The following is a 10982-nucleotide window of genomic DNA, read 5'->3' as shown; positions in this document are numbered from 1 at the left end:
AAAGCTGAAAATTTTTCTAATCCACTGCGTCATGCAATCCATTTCGCCCAGTCTCTATGTCTAAAGATATATACACACCCACAATATATAAATATATATATACATGCATGTATATATATATATATATATATATATATATATATATATATATATATATATATATATATATATATATATATATATATATATATATATATATATATATATATATATATATATATATATATAATGAGTTAACAATCTGTGTTGAACATACCGAAATGGAGAAACATGCAAGTAAATAGTTCACGGGGTTATGCACTATAATTAGAGTGTAGAGGATTCATGACCACGAGGAAAATGACACCAGTTGTCCAAGGAATAGTGACCCAGACTAGGAATGAGGAAATCCTTGTGGTCAAAATCAACCTTTATATTCCCACCTGGAATTTGGGTGTGCTGATCTGCTGGACGTTTAGTTTCGAAGTGAAAAGGTGCTTGCACACTTGCCCACTCTACAGCATCTCCCAGGCAGCGCTTCATTTTTTTTGCAGCTTATAATTTCTTTCTATAATCCTAGGCAGTTCACGCATACAAACACACACATGTATAAATATATATAAATAGTATATCTAATATATATATAGCTATATATATATATATATATATATATATATATATATATATATATATATATATATATATATAATATATATATATATATATATATATATATATATATATATATATATATATATATATATATATATATATATATATATATATATATATATATATATATATATATATATATATATATATATATATATATATATATATATATATATATATATATATATAAATATATATATATATATATATATATATATATATATATATATATATATATATATATATATATATATATATATATATATATATATATACATATAAATACAGATATATATGTATGTATTTGTTGCAAACCGTGTAGGAAAAAAGTTTAGGTACAGAATAGCTTCTAACACTGATTTGTATTATTTTGCTGCTCATAATCATTTCTGTTATCCTAGACAGCTCACGCACACAAACACACGCACATCCATAAATTATATATATATATATATAACCGCACAGGATGAAACAGAATTTTAGGTACAGAACAACTTCTAACAGTGATTGATATTATTTGTAGCTCATAACTCATTTCTGTGAGATGAAAAAGGTAGTTTAAAAGAGCCACTAATAGTTGGATGAATTTGATTCCAGACATGCAGGTACTGTACAGTATCATACCTGGTTAATTCGTTTTACATGCAATTAGAGAAGGGAGTGCTGCCTGGGAGATGTTGTAGTGAGTGGGCAAGTGTAAAAGCACCTTTTCACTTGTAAACTAAAGGTCTTGCGGATCGGCACACCCAAATTCCAGGTGGCATTATAAAGGTTGTTTTTGACCACAAGGAAGGAGTTCCCCATTCCTAATCTGGGTCACTATTCCTGGACACCTGTTGTCATTTTCCTCGTGGTCTTCAGTCTTCTACACGACGTGGCTATCGATAATTATAGTTCATTCCGATATGTTCAACACAGATTATTAACCATTTTATGTATATGTATATATGTGTGTGGTTGTGGGTGTGAAATGATTGCAGGCGCAGTATATTAAAAAAATTCCAGGGCATGATTAGTCAATAACAAAAGTACAAAATGGATTGCAGACCGCAAAGTATATTAAAAAAAAAAATCCAGCTTTTCATTGTGATGAGTCAAGTTAACAAAGTTTTTACAGCAATATTCATTTCCAGACCATTTTGTGCTAAGAAAAGTTTTACGTTGTATACACATATAGTTAAGGTCACTCCATAACAATCCCTAACCAAATACTTCAGAAGAAATTATACATTTATTAGACCCATAGAACAAGAAACAAAATATAAAACTAAAATAATAATGTAGTTACCCAATGTAATTATATTTTGTAAATGCAATGTACATAATTAGCCACCCCCTAAGTAACTAAGCATTGCAAATTCAAATAATAACCCCATATCCCTCCACAGTCACATTCCCATCATACGCGCACACACAAATATACTGTATGTAATACATTTCCTTATATTTGTAATATGTTTATATACTAAAAGGTCCTTCTGTAAATTCACTTCTACGAACTTTTATATGTCCTTCTGTATTCACTTACGCGAAATTTTGAATAGTTTACCCTTCACTTGGTTATACGGTGGCCGGTAATAAAGTCACAGAGAAAGTTGTAATTTTAGGTAGGATAAAAATTCACAGAAAAAAAGTCACATTAATTTATGGTGACCGGTAATAAAGTCACAGGGAAAAATTCACAATTTTGGCTGGGAAAGATGTCAGGTAATCATACAAAAACAATAAAGTCAGTCATAATTTAAGAGTCATAACCAATTAAAGTAATAAAAGAAAATATTTTAGATCAGTTATTAACTGGTAATACATGACTTACATAACATCATTGTATACATATTATGGCATCACATGTATGTGAAAATATTTAACTGGATTAGCCCATTTGGGACTGACTGACTTGTTCTCGAATTTTCAACATTTCGTTTTTTTTGTCCCATGGGAAGGTCTTAAGCTGACTCCGTTATATATATATGTAATTATATATATTATATATATATATATATATATATATATATATATATATATATATATATATATATATATATAATATATATATACACGTGTGCATTTTGAACTTCAAAACATTAATTAAAATAATAATAAATAATAATAATTAATTGATAATGATGATGATCCTGACATCATAGCTAAGAAAAGAGTGGTATATCTTGGGCATTGACAAACACTTGACAAGTGACTCCCATATAATCATGTTTCAGTACAAAGCTAAACCTATTCCAGTAGAAATACTTGACTTTTTTCTGCCTCTCGTGTAATCAGCTATCTGTATTTTTACAATATTGACTATTAGGCATTTATACATGGCTAATGGTGTTAAATTCCTAGAAGCATGGAAGTACACACGAATCTATATTCAGCCTAAAGGCAGGGTTATGCGGATCTATCTGTCGTCACTTAGTTTATAAATTCAGCAACGGACAGCAGTAAGAATTTTATCTACAGCGAGAAAATTCACCTATATAAATAAGTTGTTTACAAAATGCGGTGATCTTGTAAGCCTATAATTGCTGTCCATACTCGGACACCTGGATACGTTAATCTTCTCTGCTGTCCAGGTCAAGTAAGGAACAATAGCTGTAGCTTACTTTTGCTGTGTACATACATCCCCGAAATAATGAAAATGAAAACACATTCACATGACAATATACTTTGCTGATACTATCAGTACATGTGCTTTACATGTTGCTTTATTCCAGGCGTACTTAAAAGGTTTCATCCACAAAAATGTTTTCTACTTCATTGTTTTCATTGGTTTTGGGATCTCGCAAGAATCAGCTTTCATTTGCAATAATTAAGTATAGCCTACCATTGCCATACTTTTTTGCTTCATGAACATTATCTAGCATGTAATCCTATGATTTTACTCAGTTCTTTGTATTTGTTTTATACAGAACATTTACAGAAAAAATATACAAGTTGTAAAGTTCGGGTAATATAATTTGTTCTGATTTTTACCACAAAACTGAACTTTTTGCCATAAAATGACTTATCTGTGACTATACCAGTACTATTATTACCGTCCACCATAACTTAATGCGACCTTTTTTTCGGGCGCAATTCATTTGGGCCAATTTGGGCATTAGTCAGTATATCATTTGGGCAACTATTATATAGTTTGGGCGACAAGATATCAAAATCCTGCAAACTGGCACCAATCATTTAGGCCAATCAGTAAGGAAAAAAGATGTAGAAGCATTTTAGGACATGTTTTCACAAGGTGATAACTCCGTAATCGGCTGGCGGTAACTCAGTAGTTAGCTGGTTAATAACTGACAGTAGTTATCAGCATTAATTATTCATTACTCTATGGAAGGAATTATCTCAAACAAACCGACGAAAAAAGTGCTTCGATATTTCCTGGCTTCTCTATTTTTATAGCCATGATATTGAAGAATGTTTCGTGGCGGTACACAAAAACCAGACGTAAAACCAGAATTAGGTGACTAACCTTAGCTATTCAAAGTTTGCGGGTCGTAGCCTGGATAAAAGGAAGACCGATTTCCTTAAGTTTTTGTCCTGGCGCTCTTAATTCTAAAGCGAACCCAATTTACTCTCAGTTCTAAAAAGTATTACCAAGAGATTGGCAAAACGAAGGACCAGAAGCACAAGCCCCATCCTCACGAAAACCTTTAGGAATTTTAACATTCAAAAACTTTAGAGCCAGAGACAAGGCCACCAACTAATTAAACAACGCATTATGCAAAAATCCTGCATTTCTATCGCCTCACTTATCCGTTCCATACAAGCCCAATGCTAAAGCCTGTGTTGTAGTAACCATCGACAGTCACAGTAACCTCAATTTATAGGCATAAGCAATAACCACTCCCGGGACAAATTACACTATCACTATTGAGAATTTGCTGCCTGCTGAACATTTTTACAAACTATAATCCTTACGTAGCAATTTGGACTCGGTTCAACCCCGGAAGACCCTTAAAATATTTTCTTGGCGGTACCTCATGTCAAAGCGAATTTTCTCTTGCAACTCTTATCGCTCAAGTCACCTTTACAAAGTGTTCTCGGCCGAATGCGATCTGCTGACCGTAAGGAATGATCTTAAACATTAATTATTCCTGTCATCAGAAGAGTCAAAATACAATATTACTTTGCCGGATAGTTTAAATCTGCATAGACTATTGCAAGTAAACGCCAAGATTCGAGGTTAATATACCAGAATCCTCAATTAAACATTTCGATTATTTTATTTCTCATCAATTTCCCCATCTTTCTTCTGTTAACCAACCAATCAGTAACTACCATTCCATTGATTTCATGGGACATTGTCTTTCAAGGAGTATTACAAAGTCTACCCCATCATGACATTTTGTGGTTAAAGAAATGGACAAAGGTTTACAGACATATATATTAAGCTGGTCTTCATACATGTAAATACTATTACATATCCAAAGTAGTCAGGTTAAAAAACTGAATAGTAGGCAGAGCACAATATGTACTAAGCTCTAGTTGTCTGTGTAACCGAATTTAGAGCACTTCGAATCCTCACAGGGTATGCACAGCGTCTACAAGTTGAGGTCTAGTTGTCAGGGTAACCGAATTTAGTGCACTTCGAACCGTCACAGGACACGCATAGCGTCTACAAGTTGAGTTCTTGTTGTCTGGGTAACCTAATTCAGAACGCTTCGAATCCTCGCAGGATATTCAGTCTTAACGAAAAGCGTTGCTTTCCATTAGTATTAGTGTCGATGTTATGGTCTGCTGCAGCTACACCAAGAGCCTGTGCATAGGAAAAGTTTGATTTTAGAATATAACAAAGTTTCCATGACAATCTACCCTCTTAAAATTGAAAATAGCCTGTTCAGTTAGTCCCAGCAGTTATTCTAAGGTTATTATAATTAATATTATATCGTATGAGTAAACTTTCCCGTTAACAATCCCATGTATTAGTATTATTGTGATTTCAAACTGCCATCAACTCTCACATTAACAATCCCAAATATTACTACCATTGTTTCCTCAAACTCCCAAAAAGACAACAGGATAGTGTGTGCCATCCTTTAAGATATATACACTGAAACAACAGCATCTAAATTTAGTGCTACATAACTATGAAAGGTGCCAAACAATGCAAACACCACTATCTGGCAACTTTCGTCCTTTAGTATACAGTCTTAAGGGAATTGAAACTGCACAAACCCAAAGGGCAAAAAATTAAGTTGGGGAATTCAGAATAAGGGGGTTCCCGAAGCAAGCTTCGACGCTGGAGGAAAGGTGGATGAAGGTAGGGGTCAATGAAAATATGCAATGCAATCTGAACTGTCTATTCCTAACATGAAAGCTTTGCTTGAAGAATAAAGGGGAGGGGAGGGTGAGGGTGTTAAGCGCACTGACAGAACGTCAACGGACTGCCCAAATTTGAATTACAGTTTCGACTATTAACCAGTGTCAAAAAATTCTTTAACATCCGAAGACCTAGGCCTCTTAGAAAATCGTTAAGATCCACCTATTACCTACTGCGGTTTTTACTCTAGTCTATTCCCAGCATCCTTAAGAGACACGAGCATTTATTACAGTTATCCTAACCCCTCCATCTATATAAAATTAGCACGTTCTAACCCCCATTCTAGCCTATCCTATATTTCAAGTTCCATATCTAACTTCCCATTAACCCCCCATTCTAGCCTATCCTATATTTCAATTTCCATATCTAACTTCCCATTAAGTCCTAGCTACACGAAAACTACCAACCTTGCAGTACTAATCTAAGTAAGAAGTTTGTTGGTTTGAACTTCCTGTTGAGCATGGTGACAAAGTCACCATGCTTGTTTTTGAACTTCCTGTTGTGCATGGTGACCAAGTCACCATGCACAACATAAAAGTCCACCTTTGCCTGGCAGGTGGCACCGCCACCCCGGCAAAGGTGGGCTTGGGAAAAGGCCAAAGAATTTATCAGTTTATTTAAAACTTTAATTTACTCAGTTTATACGCAAAACTTTAATTTACTCAGTTTATACGCAAAACTTTAATTTACTCAATTTATACGCAAAACTTTAATTTACTCAGTTTATACGCAAAACTTTAATTTACTCAGTTTATACGCAAAACTTTAATTTACTCAGTTTATACGCAAAACTTTAATTTACTCAGTTTATACGCAAAACTTTAATTTACTCAGTTTATACGCAAAACTTTAATTTACTCAGTTTATAAAACTTTAATTTACTCAATTTATACGCAAAACTTTAATTTACTCAATCTATACGCAAAACTTTAATTTACTCAGTTTATACGCAAAACTTTAATTTACTCAATTTATACGCAAAACTTTAAACTCAGTTTATATAAAACTTTAATTTACTCAATTTATACGCAAAACTTTAATTTACTCAGTTTATACAAAACTTTAATTTACTCAGTTTATACGCAAAACTTTAATTTACTCAGTTTATACGCAAAACTTTAATTTACTCGCAAAACTTTAATTTACTCATTCTATACGCAAAACTTTTAATTATACTCAAATTTTCAGTTTATACGCAAAACTTTTAATTTACTCAGTTTTACATAAAACTTTAATTTACTCAGTTTATGCAAAACTTTTAATTTACTCATTTTATACGCAAAACTTTTAATTTACTCATTTATACGCAAAACTTTAATTTACTCATTCTATACGCAAAAACTTTAATTTACTCATTTATACGCAAAACTTTAATTTACTCAATTTTCTATACGCAAAACTTTAATTTACTGCAAAACTTTAATTCTATACTTTAAAAATTAAACTTAATTTACAACAAAAAACAAGATTCTACAAGATCAAAAACTTTAATTTACTCATTCTATATTTACTCTACAAACTTTCAAAATTTACCTTCCACACAATCTAACAAATACGCAAACTTAACATACGCAAAACTTTAATTTGGCAGCTGAAATATCTACAAGAGCTTTAAAATTTATGTTAAAAACTTCAAAATTCCAAAATAGAGAACACAATTCCAAAAAAACAAGACTAGCTGAAATTACAAGATCAAACCACATAAGGGAAAAGTTTAATCTAAAGCTTAAATCCACTAGCTTAAATACTATATTTACTCTACAAACTTTCAAAATTACCTTCCGCACACATTAAACTAAAACTTCCGCATACATTAAACTAACAAACTTCCGCATACATTAAACTAAAACTTCCGCACACATTAAATTAACAAACTTCCGCACATTACATTAACAAACTTCCGCACACATTAAACTAACTACCAAACTTCCGCACACATTAAACTAACAAACTTCCGCACACATTAAACTAACAAACTTCCGCACACATTAAACTAACAAAACTAAACTAACCACACATTAAACTAACAAACACACATTAAACTAACAAACAAACATTAAACACACATTAAACTAACAAACCACGCACATTAAACTAACAAACATTAAACTAACAAACTTCCGCACACATTAAACTAACAAACTTCCGCACACATTAAACTAACAAACTTCCGCACATTAATATTAAATTAAACTAACAAACTTCCCACACAAACTTTTGATGCTAAAATATAACTAAACTAATAATCAAAAATGAAATTTAAATACTTTAAAACAAAACGTTCTTAAGCTGAAACAAACCCTAAAATTTCTTGAATTGTTCAAAATTGGAAGTCAAATTTTAACTTTTGCAACTAAAAATAAACTTCATAAATTTTCAAAACCAAGGTTTTGAATCTTAAAAAATTAAACCAAATGCATTAAAACAAAGCCTAAACTTAAAATGAAAACTTAAGAGTATTGATTCTGAAAAAAAAAAAAAGAAAATGTTCGGGAGGTTGCTTAAGTCACTCGACTAAAAAAAAAAAAAAAAACAAGAAACTTACTCACCCATTAACCCTGTTTAGTCACAAGGTATAGGTACATCCAAGACAATTCAATAACTCATTGTGGCACGCTTATTCAACGAGACACCCCGACCTGAAAGAAAATATAGATTAAGACCCAAAATGTTCCAGCAAGTGGAAAGAACCAAAGGCTGACCATTGGTTACAATCAGCTAGGCCATCTGATGAAGTTTTAAAATACTAAGACAAGGAGCAGCAAGCAAGGCTTTATAAATACTGATAAACTTATTATGGCAATAAACTAGTAATAACGTTTAAATTAACTTAATATAACCCATATTAGGAAGGCTATGGTAGCCGAGTTAGGCCTCTCTAATCCTCAAGAAACTTTAAACCCAATTGCATCGTAAGACCTGCTCTACTGCAGTATAAAGTTAAAATGAAAATATCTGTAGCAATGCATAAGATTGCTAGTATAAAACCAAAGTACATAGAATTACCACTCAAAGCAATCTAGTTCAGCTTAACAATAAATAGGCTTCGAAACAGTCTTGAATACCATGTTGAATGGCTATCTACAACACTTAATAAACTTTTTGAACAGATAGTAGGAATTTACAACAAAATATCGAAAATACCAATATTTGAAGATACAAAACCCGCAAACTGAAAACCCCAAACTGAAAACTTTCATACGACAACTATGTCATAGCTCAAGTACCACAATCTAGATATATGCGAAATATAAAACGCAAAACTGGCAACAGTATCCACTCGCCAAGCACGCCTCCAGGCCTAAAATCTTGCAAAATCTATTCACAATACGACATACCTGAGAAACTGCTCAAGCTTCTCTAGACCTCGAATGAATATCGCAAACAGAAGACATGCAAGTGAAGCAAATAGGCGATTTGAACCTAGAACAAATAGTAAGTCAGGCTACAGAGCATTTGTACACTGCGCACCAAAACTATACAACAAAATACCGCCTGAAGGGAAGATTATACAAGAAAGCAAATTTATAAAAAAAAAAAAAAAAACTACTCTCCTATTCTGCAGGAGCTACGATACTGACGAGAAAACACTGAAACAATTATAAAATATAAGAAGCACCATACTTCGAAAACGTACAAGGGCCCGTCAGGGAGGGAATCATCCCTGTGGAAGACTCTACATAAAACCAAAGCGAAACCAACGATACTCCAATACAGCACGGCCGAGATCTTAAACGCAAAAGAACGAGAAAGTCGGGGTAGTATCAACGAAACCTGTCTTACCAACCTGGAGACTCAACAACACTGAAACAAGCTGTTCTTGAGGTTAACAGCCAACGACCGCTACAACTGCCTGTTTGTGGGACGTCACTTTATCGCCCTTTCGCCACCGAAGGAGTTTAAGGCGATGATCAGAAAATCGACAGAAATTATTATTATTATTATTATTATTATTATTATTATTATTATATTGAGAGTTGCCGGGCACTCTTCCATTTTAGCGAACTACCCCAATTATGTATCAGTAGTTGGCCCATCTGAAAAAAAATAATAATAATGATGATGATGATAATAATATTTATTATTATTATTATTATTATTATTATTATTATTATTATTATTATTATTATATTGAGATTTGCCACTTGCTCTTCCTTCTTAGCAAACTACTTGAATTATGTATCGGTGTTTGGTCTTTATCTGAAATTATTATTATTATTATTATTATTATTATTATTATTATTATTATTATAGTTGTTGTTGCTGTTTTCAGCAGTGCTTGGGCATAAGAGTTCATGAATATTACTTTTTACTAGCGTGCTTAATTTAGTATCCTGTATTGTGTTCATCTTACCGTTCATCGTATATGGCCCGGAGCTGAAATAAAGGATACCATCATCATATTATTAGTTATTGCAACATGGCGTCACAATGACATGGTCATAGACAAAAAATAGTATAGAACACTTTCGTTAAGGTGATTCAACGGTGAGCTTATTAACTCGCACCGATGAATGCAAGGTTATTTTTATAATTAAATTTATTATTACTAATAATAAAGGTAAGTAGGTTCGTAATCTGCTACGGTAAAAGACCACCTTCAGCGATTTGCCATATGGATTCAGGGCTTGCAGTGATAAATATATCCCAAAATTTGGGGGAAATTGAGAAGGTAGGAGGACAAAGTGGCATTAAATAAATCATTTATATCTGTCGTAAGTGATATAATTAACGGCTAAAATTCGAACAGTGTTCAATGAATTTACTGAAACCAGATCATATTGTTCGATCATCGCCTGATATTCGAATCCTGTTTCGATAGTATTAGGTGGAGCTATGAAAACTATTATCATCAGGGTTATTTATATGTATATATATATATATATATATATATATATATATATATATATATATATATATATATATATATATATATATGTGTGTGTGTGTGTGTGTGTGTGTGTGTGTGTGTGTGTGTAGGTGGAGCTCTGAAAAAATATGATCATGTGGA

The 10982-nt window shown here is 32.3% G+C and overlaps 1 long non-coding RNA gene across 2 annotated transcripts; it reads right to left on the bottom strand.

The window, feature by feature from the left end:
- Nucleotides 1-5020: 5020 nt before the first annotated feature.
- On the bottom strand, nucleotides 5021-9734 carry LOC136828380 (uncharacterized). Of its 2 annotated transcripts, none has more exons than XR_010850018.1 (3): nucleotides 9609-9734; nucleotides 8521-8610; nucleotides 5021-5407 (listed from the first exon to the last, which is right to left on the bottom strand). It is a non-coding gene; the product is annotated as an uncharacterized lncRNA (long non-coding RNA). The 2 variants fall into 2 exon arrangements; XR_010850019.1 differs by having other exon boundaries at nucleotides 9596-9721.
- Between the last annotated feature and the right edge of the window lie 1248 nt (nucleotides 9735-10982).

This window comes from Macrobrachium rosenbergii, chromosome 3 (genome assembly GCF_040412425.1).
Source record: "Macrobrachium rosenbergii isolate ZJJX-2024 chromosome 3, ASM4041242v1, whole genome shotgun sequence".
NCBI classification, from domain to species: Eukaryota; Metazoa; Arthropoda; class Malacostraca; order Decapoda; family Palaemonidae; genus Macrobrachium; species Macrobrachium rosenbergii.
This window is presented reverse-complemented; position numbering and strand designations above follow the sequence as displayed.